General features: G+C 38.0%; 1 pseudogene; it reads right to left on the bottom strand.

Annotated features, from left to right (window-relative positions):
• Nucleotides 1–6,637: 6,637 nt before the first annotated feature.
• LOC131238954 (vacuolar protein sorting-associated protein 35B-like) lies at nucleotides 6,638–7,604 on the bottom strand (annotated as a pseudogene).
• Nucleotides 7,605–11,759: the final 4,155 nt, after the last annotated feature.

Here is an 11,759-nt window from a genome sequence, read left to right as displayed (position 1 = left end):
CCGAGTCGGCTAATGATGTTTAAGCTCTAATGACTCTAATCAAGTTCACTTTCTTAGATAATGATTCAACCAGTGAAGAAAATCTGGGTAGTGACCATGAAAATGAAGAAGACCTTCAAGATGCTTATGATGCCCTATGCAGGGAAAGTTGCAAAATAGCTGTAAAGTTAAAACTTCAAAAAGAAAAGTTTTTAAAACTAAAAGAGAATTTTGATAATCTAGTATTAGAAAATCACACTTTTCAGATTACTTTGAAAAAACTAAGTGCGACTTAGATTTCAAAATGTCCCAAGTTGAAAACTTAAAATCTGAAAGTGAAAAGCTAAAACTAGAAGTCTCTTCACTTGTGAGTTTGGAAGACATATGGAGGTATGCCCAAGGTGATTCTAAATTAGAAAAACTTTTATTCGGATCCAAAAAATGTGGCGATTGATCTAGATTGGGCTATGATAAAAGTATTCCTCCAAAATATAAGAATACTCCACCTAAATTTGTTAAAGGGGGGTCTTCTAACTCAAAAGGAAAAAGTCTGAATCAAAATGATTCTAAAAATACTAAAACTTTTCAAATGTTAAAACCTAAAAGTAACCATATCAACTATAAAAATCAGAATTGTTCTCCTTTGGCTAAGAAAATTGTAGACTTGCTTAAGGGGCTCTCAAAATCTAACTCAGTGGATAGGACTTATAACAACTATAAACATAAGAAGACCAACTATGCTCCTAAACCCAAAACTATAATGAAATGGGTCCTTAAGGTTGCTTGTTTGGTTGCCCACACCGCTTTCAAGGCTTCATATCATTCAAAGTGGTACATGGATAGTGGTTGCTCTAGACATATGACAGGTGACAAAGGTCTGTTCACCAGCCTTAAAGACATGATTGATGGTTCAGTCACATTTGGTGATAGTAGCAACTGCAGAATTGTTGGCCAAGGTACGGTTCAACTCTTTAACCTCCCTCTATTTGAGACTGTTTTGCACGTAGAAGGTTTAAAACATAATCTATTAAGCATCTCTCAAATATGCGATAATAATCATAGTGTAAAATTTACCAACCAAGGGTGTGAAATTTTAAATAAGAATGGTTTTATAATATTAACTGGTCGTAGAACTTCTGAGAACTGCTACATAGTCAGTGATTCAAGCTCATTGAAGCTATCGTGTTACATGGTCCAAACCGATGAGACCGAATTATGACATAAGTGCCTAGGACATATACACTACTGAAACTTGTATAGATTGAGCAAAAGTGAATGGGTAAGAGGTCTACCCAAAATAAAGAATGTGGATAAAATATGTGGCGAGTGCCAGATTGGTAAATAAACTAGGAGTACTCACAAAAAGGTGAACTCCAATGCCACATCTAAACCACTCTAACTTCTCCACATGGATCTCATTAGACCAACTAGAATGGAGAGTCGAGGTGGCAAAAAGTATATTCTTGTCATTGTAGATGACTTTACCAAGTATACTTGGTAGTCTTCTTAAGAGAGAAATCAGAAACTCTCGACGAAGTAAAAAGGGTACTTAAATGTATTCAAACTGAAAAAGAATTACAAGTCACTAAGATTCGTAGTGATCATGGTTCTGAGCTTGAAAATATTTGTTTTGAGAAATTTTACAGTGACCAGAGAATATCACATGAATATTCTGCACTCAAAACGCCACAACAAAATGAGGTAGTGGAAAAAAAACAGAGGGCTTCAAGAAATGACAAATGTAATGCTAAATAGTATGAAGCTTTCTAAAAATCTTTGTGCTGAAGCCGTAAATACTGTTTGTTATATAATTAATTGCATTTATACTAGAAAATCAAATAGTAAAATGGCTTATGAAATGTGGTTTGATAAGAAGCCTACTGTCAAATACTTTCAATTTTTCGGCAGCAAGTGCTACATCTTGCGTGACCGAGAAAATCTGGGTAAATTTGACACCAAAAGTGATGAAGGGATATTTTTAGGGTATGCTCTAAATAGTCGAGTGTATCGGGCTTTTAATAAGAGGACTGGTGTAATTTAAGAGTCCATTAATATGGTTATAGATGATCACTTGAATATACCTGTCTCAAGTTCAGAAGATGATGAAGTCCTTTCGTTTGATAAACTAGACTATTCATCTAGTTAAAATAATAATGAACTGCGGACAGTTAAAGACCATCCATTTGATCAAATCCTTAGAAACCCTCTCATTGGTGTGCACTCTTGTAAACAACTAGAAGATATGTGCAACTATATGTGCTTTACATCTTAGATAGAATCGGTTAACGTAAAAGAAGTCCTTACTGACAAAAACTGTATTGTAGCTATGTAAGAAGAGCTCAATCAGTTTGATAGAAATGATGTTTGGTACTTAGTTCCAAGACTAAAAGATAAATACATTATCAGAACAAAATGAATTTTTAAAAATAAGTCTGATGAACTTGGTAATATTATTAGAAACAAGGCTAGGCTGGTTGTACAAGGGTACACTCAAATTGAAGGCATTGATTATGATGAGACCTTTGCCCCATTAGCTCATCTTGAATCAATCAGACTATTTATATCCATTGTGTGCATTAAAAAAAATTTACAATATATCAAATGGATGTAAAGAGTGTATTCTTAAACGGTGATTTGCATGAAGAAGTGTACGTTGAACAACCAGAGGGTTTTGAAGACCTTAAGCATCCTAATCATGTCTATCGCTTGAAAAAGACACTCTATGGTTTGAAATAGGCTCCCAGGGCATGGTACAAGAAATTGACTTAATTCTTGTTAAGTCATTACTTTGTTATGGGGAGTGCAGATAAAATATTATTTGTTAAAAAACATAATGATCATATACTAATAGTTCAAATCTATGTTGATGACATTATCTATGGATCTACCTGTGTTAACATGACTGTTAAGTTTACAGATCTTATAAAATCTAAATTTGAAATGAGCATGGTTGGAGAACCAAAATATTTCCTAGGGTTGCAAGTCAAATAGCTCCCTGATGGATTCTTTATCTCACAAATCAAATATGCTTTGAACTTAGTTAAAAAGTTTGGATTTGAGAGTGGAAAAAATTTTGATACTCTAATGAGTACTACTCTAAAACTCTCTAAGGATTTAACAGGTAACAGTGTGACTCCAAAGTTGTATCGCATTATGATAGGTAGTTTACTTTATTTAACTACGAGCTGACCTGATATTGCTTTTAGCGTAGGAATTTGTGCTAGATATCAATTGGACCCTAAAGAGTCCCACCTGATTGCTATTAAGTGCATTTTGTGATATGTTGCTAGCTCAGCTAATCTTGGTCTCTGGTATCCACATGATATTAATATACAATTAGCTAGTTACACAGATGCTGATTGGGCTGGTAGCATTGATGATCGTAAATTGACCAGCGGTGGTTGTTTTTATGTCAGGAACTGTTTGGTTTCTTGGATAAGTAAGAAACAAAGTTTCGTATTGCTCTCCACAGTTGAGGCTGAATATATTGCTGCTGGTAATGCATGCACTCAGCTTGTGTGGATGAAGTGAATGCTAAGCGATTACGGAATTGCGCAAGAATCTATGGTTTTATATTGTGACAATTCAAGCACAATTAATATTTCTAAAAATTCAATTCAGCATTCACGAACCAAGCATATTGACATTAGATATCATTATATTCATGAATTAGTGGAAGACAAGATAATTTCATTAGAATATATTCAGATCGAGAATCAACTTGTAAACATATTTACAAAATCGCTCAACAAAAATAGGTTTACAAAATTGAAATTTGATCTTGGTATGTGCAATATGAACTGATGATTTGTGCCTATTTGTATCATAATGTATATATAATGTATCATATATGCACAAATATATGAGGCGCATCAATAGGGGTTTACATAAGAATGATCCATCTATTCCTGCTCCTTCATCCAGATCTGACTAGTTGTTCTATTTGCTTTGGTTCTGTATTAATTACTTCTAACTATCTTTACTGTCTGTGAGTTTGGATGATAACTACGTAAACTACTTACCTCTTGTGACATGAAACTTGATGATTTTCTGATATTAATTTTTTTATCATGTTCTTTTCTATCTTATTTACTCTCTTATTAGTTACATTTATCATTTATCATTTATTTCTTTCCTTTGTCATGTTGTGACAAAAAAAGGTAGAATATTGTGTGGAATAAGCTTGATTTGATATGATGATGTGGTGGATGAGTATGAGGAGTTTAATTGCAATTTTTTTTCTACAATTTGCTTCTCCTAGTTTAAAGGGAGTAATGGATTAAGGGGGAGAGTTGTTGGTGTCCACAGATGGTGCATGATTCTTTATTGATCATATGTTATTGATCAATTGTTGACTAAATGGTGCATGATTCTTTATTGAGCATGTGTTCTTATTGAATATCTATTGCATGACTCGTATTTTTGTTTTTGTCACAAATCTGACAAAGGGGGAGATTGAAATTATTATGTTGGAAACCCTAAGTTTAGTCAAATTTTTGGTATGCCAAACTAATACGTGTTTGTGTCATGCTTATGTATTTTATGTATCAAGCTTGTGCTTTGATTTGCTTTGAATCTTTGATGATCGTGCTAATATCTACGACGAACTTGCCGGGATCTTCAAGCTGAAGAAAGTGTATGAGTTTCAAGTATTGGTTGAAGAGTCAAATTTCAAGAACCCAATCGCAATATTGCGGTTCAAGTTCTGTAATCAGAAACGTTCAAGAACTCAAGTCCTAATTGAAGACTAAGTTCAATACATCGAGTTCAAGCTTCAAATATCGCAAGAATTAAAGTTGCTAATGTGATCGATAGTTTGATGGTTCACACGTTCTATCTCACAAGTAAGGTATGAATGACTTAAATTGACCTTAGAGCATGTTACGTTCATCTCGTACTTGGTATCGGTCATTTTATAGGTTAATAGGTTATTTTTTTGACTAAACCTAGCACTGGCTTGACCAGACCAGGATTTGTTACAATTTTTCAGAAATTTTCTGTTGCTCCTCAACCAGTCCTGGAAACTGCTTGACCAGTCGAGTGAACAGTGCTCAACCGGTCATGCAGGGCTTGACTCAAATTACAGCAAGCATTTTGGCCCCACTCGACCAATCATGTGTAGTCCACGACCAATCGAGTAGGCCACTCGACCAGTCGTGGGACCCAAAAGGCCAGTTGAGCACTTGCTAAATCTTATTGCGCCGAAATTTTTGAAAATCTGTTGGACCTAACACTACCAAAAAAAGGGGCAAAGGATTCAGACCACGTTAGTTTTTTCGCTATGGATATAAACCTTAGCTATAGTTGCTACGGTTTTAATCCGTAGCTAAAAAGTTGATACACCATTAATAATTAATAGTGTTGTAAGGGGCTCTATGAGGCCTAAAAAAAACTATATGTTCTATCTAAGTCGTTTATATATTTGTAAATATTACTTTAGAGGATAAAAAAAAATCAGCTAGATCGAAGGCTCAAGTGGACCACATGGAAGGAAACATTGATATTAAATTACAGTTGCTTCTTATGGTGTGGTCCACTTGGGCCTCCAATATACTTGAAATTTGGTGTCATAAACTAAAATAATTTATTAAAATTATGTATCGGAATGGATTAACGAAATACATCATGGTGGGCCCCATGGAGCCCCTTAACCAACCATCTACGTTCGTTCGTGAGAAGACCCCCAAATTTGGGCGCGCGCTCAAAATATAGCTGCGCCCAAAGATGGGTACTTCACTCTCTCTCTCTCTCTCTCTCTCTCTCTCTCTCCGTTCCCTAATCAGAGCATTCCCTAAGCTCTTCTTTCCCTAATCCTCTCTCTCCCTCTCGATCTCTGCTCCATCTCTCTCATTCTCCTCCCTCTCTCTCTAATGCATTAGCCGTGAATGCCCTCTTCTCTCTCTCTCTCTCTCTCTCTCCATTGCAGTAGCCGTGAATCTCCTGCCTGAAGAAACACACGCTGTGAAGCTCCACTCCATAGCTTTGATATCTTTTTCTATTTGTATCTCACATCCGTTTCCCATTCTCGTAGCGTTGGTTCTAATTTCATTACTACTGATATCTGCAAAAGAACAAAGAGTAATGTTAAATAAAAAAGATATACGTCAAGTTAAGCAAAGTAAATGCCGGAGATATATATATATATATATATATATATATATATATATATATATATATATATATATATATATTACAAAACACCATGGATATGTATAACATTATTGCCACAAACTGTCGAAACTTAATGGTATTTCTACACCCCCTCCAATGTGAAACTGAAAAATTACTCCATGGACTCGGAATTACCAAGACATGTTTCATCGACATGGTTGCATCAGTTAAAATTACTAAAAAAATCCACGCAACTTGGTTTTCATGTCTAGGAGGAAAAAAAAACCTAATCATCATGATTTGGAAATAAAAGGGAAAAATAAAAATAAAAGTGAAAATGGGTACAAGGTTGTATGCATCCCATGTACATCCCCCAACAACAAGGCAAAAGAAACCGAATCCACCAGCACCTGTGGATTGACTCGACTTGGTCATGGCAGGAAATCAGGAATACAGCTGATTGCAATCAAATCAGCACTTTTTTTGCAACTCCAACAATTCCTCAACTTCATCATGTAAATGTGCTGGTGATGACCTGGTCAAATTAAGGCCCGCTCACATCAGGTGCATCACACCTTGATGGGCTTGTGTTTTTCACCCATCGTGCCGCCTTTCTGCTTCTGGAACTGAATATAGCACAACGTGCTAGCAAAGAAAGCATCCACAGATGGGTCTGTCATCATGTTATCGCTTTGCATTTCGGTCGTAATCAGTTCAATCAAGCCTTGGATTATTGAGCCTGTAATCTAAGGATTCCCTTTCTCAAAAAAATAAAGGTACTCGTTCAATATTTCTACAAATAGTGTGATTAGCCCACCAATACCCCGCGTTACGCTGGCCATCTGTTAGGCTACATTCATGATCCTTAGTGCATGCTTTAAGCAAAGCAGGACCCTTTCTCCATCCTTAATGCCGTCCTGATCATCAAAGCAAAAGAGATGTGAACATGCATGAACTGCTCTGCGCTGATCGGGCTTCTTTAAAAGCTTTGCAGAGTACCCTGTGGCCTTATGTGTAAGTGTATCTCTGTTCTCAACACCAAATATATTCATCCTCTGAAGAGTCCCTATTATTAGATGCACGGCAGTCTCCTGAGCTTTTGAATCCATAATTTCTTCTTCATATAGTATAAAAGCTTGTGTGAAGAACTCATATGCTACAGGCTCGAGATCACAATCATTGACAGCCTTAGCACATTACAAGTACAATCTTAGTGGCAGTTCTCGTGATGGAATAGATGACAAGGCCTCAATAGTCTAATTCAAAAGCTGAAAAATCTTCGTTGGTGTCATAAGAACATCTTCCCCAGCAACATCTCCATCTTGTCCTTGCAATCGTCTGACCAACTTAAGAGCTAAAAATATTAGGGGAGGAACAATGAAAGGAAGACGTGTCAAAATGGCATGTATGTCCAACATATGACCTGGTGCCAGGTCTGGCACTACATAATCATGAACATGCCTTGTACCTAAATCCAGGATGGTCCTTTCATTGGTTGGACCAATGTTGGGCATAACTTGTTGGTTATTTTCTTTCTTAACTGTTGTTTTCTTTGTATGAATGTGGCCCACCTGATGAATGGCTTCCATTGACTCACGTGCCACCATGCATCTTCATGGCTAAACCAACCTAACAATTGGACCTGATGTAACCCATGAGTTTCATATTGGCATGTCCACTGCTACTCACCATTGTAGTCTCTTAATTAGGATTAAGTCTAATCCCGATTTGATTGCCTCTCTCTCTCAAAAAAATCACTTTTGACTAGATGATCTTAACTATCCAATCAATGGCTAAGGAAATTGATGGTTTATATTGTTCATACTACAAATAGTCCATTAATCTAGACATTCCATGATGTGGGTCCTGAGCTTGATTGTTCATTCATTTTTCCATATCATCGTGGGTCATGAGCCCAAAAATGAATGGGCGTTCAATAATCATTGTTTCATCTTATGTAATCCACATTAAGGTATGGATAATATATGTTTTAGTTCATGGTAAATGGTACCTTTTTATCCCTACAGATCAATGTTGCGACTACAAGGTTTAATATTGAAATGGTAAAGTTTTTAACTATTTATTTTATCTTTTTTTTTCTTATTCTTCATAAATAATTTGATGTCTTAACCTCCTGTCATTACCAGCTAGTCTTGTCACTATTTGTACATATGTCATCTCATGAGTCTTACTTTTTGTAATTTTCTTACCCCTGTAGTGATTATCAGAAGCAGTGGGCCATCATTGAAAGATTACCCTTGTAGTGAGTCCAATCAAGGTATGGATAATATATGATTTTAGTTCATGGTAAATGGTATTTTTTATTGTGGATCACCCCTGGACCAAAGACCTGGTACCTTTTGTTGTTGTAAGTTCCTAATTAGTTTATTTCTGTATTTGTGTCAGAGCTATTCGGATGTTGAGTGAGGGTCCCTGGAAGGTGGGAACTACTGTTATGACCATGATAAAGCTATCCATTTTCTATGGACAACAATATGGGTGGCCTGGCCATTTGGACAGGCCCGTGTTTATGTATTATCTCGAAATTGATAAAGTAAATCCGAATATGTGTCGGAGCTATCCGGATATTGAGTGGGGGTCCTTGGAAGGTGGGAACCACTGATATTTATTTTTTCCCTTCATCACCGTCTGTGTGATCGTGTGAACAGGTTGGATGATAAATAAACATCACTACATGCCCTAGAAAGGTTTCAATGATGGAAATCATTATACCCATTGTTTCTTATGGTATGGTCCACCTGAGTTTTGGATATGATTCAATTTTGGTTTCAACCCCGTAAATGATTTGGAAAAGTAGATGGACGGTGTAGATAAACTACATATATTTATAGTGGGTACAATGATTTCCTAACCTTAACCTAAACTTGAAAACCTAAATCTAAACCCGAACCTGAACCCGAATTCCTAAACCTAAACCTAAACCTATAACCTATAACCTATAACCTATAAACTAAACCTAAACCTATAACCCTAAACCCTAAACCCCAAACCTAAACCCAAACCCGAACCCGAACCCCAATTCCTAAATGTCATGCCCTAAACTCAGAAACCGGGCTCATAAAATTCCTGATCACCGAATCCGGTGCTGACAGCCTCTGTAGTACCCCATTCTCGGCTCCCAACACCCATACGCCAGATTCCAATTCTGGGATCCTACAAGGAGGATTTTTCAATGTACATTTATCTCGTAAGAATCATAACCACAAGTTTACCTAATTCACAAAAACATCATCATCACATATCTATTAATATAAACATTTGAATACAATGCTGAAAGGGAAATACATATATCAAAAATCAAAGCTCCAGAAGTCAGCTACATGCTCTAAGCTCGACACTACTGTAACCTAATAACACCTGCACGCATCTATCATGCATAAGCTTATAAAAAGCTTACAGGGTGGTATAAGTGTGTGCACAAGATAAGTGCCAAGTATTCAATACAATGCCTTAACAATACAATATCAGAATTACTGGCAAGATCATGAATCATACGATATCAGAGTAAGCGAAAATACTAGAAGTCTATAAATCATACAATATCAGAGTACGTAATACAGATCAGCTATGTAAATGAGGAGTCATAGAGAGTCAATTATCAGATGCCGAGGATACAATGCAATATGTAAATCCTACTAAGTCTGTCTAGGCCATGTTAGTGCAGAAACATAGCAACCCAAAATGTCATATGCCTGTGGATGTAATGTAATATGCGATGTGAATGAAATGACCAAGTTAGAGTGTGAAGTCGGGATGATAGTACGTAGTGTCGCAGGCTACGGGGTCCACTATAAGGGACTTCTATCCAAACCAGTCCCATACCTAAATTTAGATAGTCAGACTCAATGTGGTAAACTCCTGATCTCAGGTTAGTCGAGCACCCTTACCGAAATTCTGGCCACTGTGAAGGTACACGTAACAAATAGTTGCGCACTACCAGCCCGAGTGGATAGTGAATGAATGAATGAATGAGTATGCAACTCCTGCTCAATAAGTCCATATATTAGTACTATACATCTCTGGGATTATCACCGGGGTCTAGTACACTCCAAACTGGCTACCACTACCCGCCTGCCGGCAGTATATCAATGCCTACCCGGCTCGTTGATAGCAGACCCATTTAGGAATTGGTCAGACTCAACTTAGCTATGCCTACTCCCTCAGGAGGGTAAGGCCACACCCCTTCCCAATCGACTACGACACGGTGGGAGATGCGGCCTCCTAGTATTCGGTACTCGGACGCTCATGTATCCACTCGGTCTCGACATTGGGGCGTCCTCTGGTACTAAGAGGGTTTAGGGATTTTCACCTAGGGCCATCCATGGCAACCCAATACTAGAACAGATTTTCAGTGTTCCATCTGGCCATCTACGATATGCCTGTGGAGACTATGACCCTGTTGTCGCTAGGGCATATAGTAATCACAATACACAATACAAGATGTATGAGTCATACAATCCAGTCATGCATCAATCCTACGCATACCGGGCTCTCAAGTGAGATAACCTCCGCATATCAGGGAGTCTCATAACAACCGACACTATGGATATGCAATAGTTAACCACATCTCTTAACAAACATGCAGATGATGCATATGGGCATGTATTATGATGCTATGCTGTCACATACTCATAATCGGTATCAATAAACGGCATCGACAATTGGCCTTAACAATGTGGACATTTAACCAGCATTGCCTCCAAGGAATGACCCGCATAGAGCCTAACATATAGTGGACCCATAGCCTCACACAAATGGCCTAATATACAACACCATGGGCCTTACTCAAGAGTTTAATATACATCACGATGGGCCTCTCACATGAGCCTAATATACAACACAACGGGCACCATCGCCTGGCCCTCAAATGCACCACAATGGGCCTCATCACATAGGCCTCACATATATTACATAGGCCTTAAATGCATCAAGCTGAGGCCGAATGCTCATCAGAATGGGCCTCAAATACGGGCCGCATATACATCACAATGGGCCTCAGCAATCGGCCTCGATAATTGGAGTCGGCCTCGACAATCAGAATTGACCTCAATAATTAGAATCGGCCTTGATAATAATCAGAATCAGCCTTAACAATCGGAATTGACCTCGATAGTTAGAAGAGGCCTCGACAATCGAAAATGGCCTCAATAATCGGAATCGACCTTGATAATAATCGGAATCGGCCTCGACAATCGGACGAATAAGGCCTAAGGGAAGGTCACAATGTGGACATTAAACCATCATTGCCCATCAATGTGGCCATTTAACTAACATTGCTCCCAAGCAGTGGCCTATATAGAGTCAAACATATAGTGGGCCCATGGCCTCACACAAGGGCCACATATACATTACATCGGGCCTCGACACATGGGCCATAAATACAACACATCGGGCCCCAACACATAGGCCAGGTATGCATCATATTGGGCCTTATATACAACTCAATGGGCCATACCAAAAAGGGCCATAATACACAACATGTGGGCCCTACACATGGGCTTAACATACATAACAGGCGGGCCCTGCACATGGGCCTTAAATACATAACAGGTGGGCCCTACACATGGGCCATTAATACATCTCAATAGGCCATGACCTATGGGCCTTAAATATAATACGTAGGCCGCATCATTGGGCCACACCAATGA

This window comes from Magnolia sinica, chromosome 3, assembly GCF_029962835.1.
Source record: "Magnolia sinica isolate HGM2019 chromosome 3, MsV1, whole genome shotgun sequence".
In the NCBI taxonomy this organism is placed as follows: domain Eukaryota; kingdom Viridiplantae; phylum Streptophyta; class Magnoliopsida; order Magnoliales; family Magnoliaceae; genus Magnolia; species Magnolia sinica.
The sequence above is the reverse complement of the archived record's forward strand: the minus strand, read 5'-3'. Positions and strand labels throughout refer to the sequence as shown.